General features: G+C 42.8%; 1 pseudogene; it reads right to left on the bottom strand.

Annotated features, from left to right (window-relative positions):
• Positions 1–1,060: 1,060 nt before the first annotated feature.
• Positions 1,061–1,847, bottom strand: LOC130859157 (ras-related C3 botulinum toxin substrate 1-like; annotated as a pseudogene).
• Positions 1,848–2,824: the final 977 nt, after the last annotated feature.

The raw sequence follows: 2,824 nt of genomic DNA on the forward strand, positions 1-2,824 counted from the left end.
TAACATGAAAACAGGAATGCACTTTTACTAATCTACAAAAAAATTTTCTAATACATATTCAGAAAGGTTTTATAGTACAAGGCAGTATATTGCTCATTAAGAAGGCACTAAGTCAGCAACTGTGAGGACGACCAGGTCAAAGATGGAGTCAGTGCCCAATTTCAGGAGGGATGGGCAGGCTTAAGGAAAAGGAAAAGGCTAAGGAAACACTTGCTGGTAATACTAACCTTCCTTCATCACCTACTGCATCTGACAGAAATTAACCTTTTAAAACTTTTACCCGTGACACTTAATAGTTTAATTCTTAAGTATACAATGTAGTGTAAATTAACCCCCATATTTTGTCAGAATACTGTCTTCTTCCTTTGATCACAAGTGTTGCACACACTCTGCCTTAGTGCACCCACCGCCAGAGCGGAATGCTTCACGGGAGGGGGCACAGGAGGAAGAGTTCTGCTCACAAGCTCACAAAAGCTAATACACTAATTAGTTAAAAAGTCTCACTACAAAATCAAAAAGATTGATCCAAAGAGCTGAGCTGTCACACTCACTGGTTAGGACGTACAGTACAGTGTCAGGTAGTGGACGTGGGCTGGGAGATTGGGATGTGGTCAATGGCAACGTTTCAGGAAAGAGGCTGTACTTACTGCTCTTCGTGTCTGAACCTCATTAGCAAGTGTCTGCATCTCCTGCCTGAGAAGCTACAGTCTCTTCCAGACAAAGGTCTTTCAACAGCTTAGTGCTTAGTGTTCTCAGCCCAACAACGCAACTCAGTTCACAAGGTATTTTGGCAACTCTTAATCTGAGCAAGAATAGGGGTTTTGAAAAATAAGGCTTTAAGGAAGCTTGTCATTTTAGGGCTAAACTTTAATAGAATGTGAAAGTTTGAACTCTTACACTTTAAACAAACAAAACCTAGAAATTACTGATTGGTTCAAAATGGTTTTATGGAAAAACTAATTTGTAACAAAAACTTGGCATTGAGGGCGAAGGCTCTGCTGTTTGAGCAAAGTGTACAAATGGTCCTGGGGGATGGCACAGGTGGGAGAGGCCTGGACATTCACAAGAGCAGGCATTTTCTCTTCCTATTCTTGACAGGGGGTGGGCAGAGAACCACCCAGATGGCTTCATCAAACCCTGTCTTGAGGCCTTGCTGCGTGAGCACCGAGCACTCCAGGTATTTGACGGCACCGATCTCCTTGGCCATGGCCAAGCCCTGTGGGTAGGTGATGGGAGTCAGCTTCTTCTCTTTCAGCTTCTCAATTGTGTCTTTATCATCCCTCAGATCAAGTTTCATCCCCACCAAGATGATAGGAGTGTTGGGACAGTGGTATCACACTTCAGGGTACCACTTTGCATGAACATTTTCAAATGACGCAGGCCTCAGAAGAGCAAAGCAAATTAAGAATACATCTGTTTGCAGATAGGACAGGGGACATAATCAGTCATAATCTTCTTGTCCAGCTGTATCCCACAAGCCCAGATACACCAGTTTTCCATCCACCATAACATTGGCAGAGTAGTTGTCAAAGACAGTGGGGATATATTCTCCAGGAAATGTATTGGTCGTATAACTGATCAGGAGGCAAGTTTTACCCACAGCTCCGTCTCCCACCACCACACACTTGATGGCCTGCATCTGGGCGGCTTGCTGGGCCACAGCAGTGGTGGCCAGGTGCTGAGGTGAGAAGCAGCAAGCTCGGGGCGAGGCGGGAGGGCGGGTGTGCAGCTGCAGGTGGTGGGGCGCGGGGTGCCGAGGCCGCTGTCCATGCCGCCTCACCCTCCACAGATGGGGAAGCTGGAGCCCAGCAGCAGCCACCACCCAGAGCTGGGGAAAACTCCCCCATGGTGTTTTGATATAGCAGTCTGTACATACAAGATTTTAAGTTGCTGGTCTCTTGATTTCAAATGCAATCCCCATTTCACGAACTTGTACTCTCCTCTTCTCACAATTGCTGCTTTTGATATCATATTTGTGTGTGGATGATTTCCTACTTTTACTGTATGTTTGCCTTTCTCATTTGTTATTTTCTTGTTTCTAATTGTGGCCTCTTTTTTTTCCCTGCTTAGAGAAGTTCCTTTAACATTTGTTGTAAAGCTGATTTGGTGATGTGAATTCTCGTGCGTTTTGCTTGTCTGTAAAACTTTTGACTATTTCTCTGTCAAATCTGAATGAGAGTCCTGCTGGATAGAGTATTTTTGGTTATAGGTTTTTCCTTTCCATCACTTTAAATATATTGTGCCACTCCCTTCTGGTCTGTAGAGTTTCTGTTGAAAAACCAGCTGATAACCTTATGGGGACTCCTTTTTATGTTATTTGTTGCTTTTCCCTTATGGAGATGCTTTTGTATGTTATTTGTTGCTTTTCCCTAGCCATTTTTAATGGTTTTTCTTTTAATTTAATTTTTGTTAGTTTGATTAATATGTGTCTAGGCATTTTCCTCCTTGGGTTTATCCTGTATGGGACGCTCTGTGTTTCCTGGACTTCGGTGACTATTTCTTTTCCCATGTTAGGGAAGTTTTTGACTATAACCTGTTCAAATATTTTTTCAGGCCCTTTCTCTTTTTCTTCTTCTTCTGGGATCCCTATAATACAAATGTTGGTGTGCTTAATGTTGTCCCCAGAGGTCTCTTAGACTGTCCTCATTTCTTTTCCTTCTTTTTTCTTTATTCTGTTCTGTGGCAGTGATTTCCAACACTCTGTCTTCCTGCTCACTTATTCATTCTCCTGCCTCAGTTATTCTGCTATTTATTCCTTCTAGTGTATTTTTCATTTCAGTTGTTTACCTCTGTTTGTTTTTTCATCTCTGTTTGTTTATTCCTC

This window comes from Hippopotamus amphibius, chromosome 8 (assembly GCF_030028045.1).
Source record: "Hippopotamus amphibius kiboko isolate mHipAmp2 chromosome 8, mHipAmp2.hap2, whole genome shotgun sequence".
Taxonomy (NCBI): Eukaryota; Metazoa; Chordata; class Mammalia; order Artiodactyla; family Hippopotamidae; genus Hippopotamus; species Hippopotamus amphibius.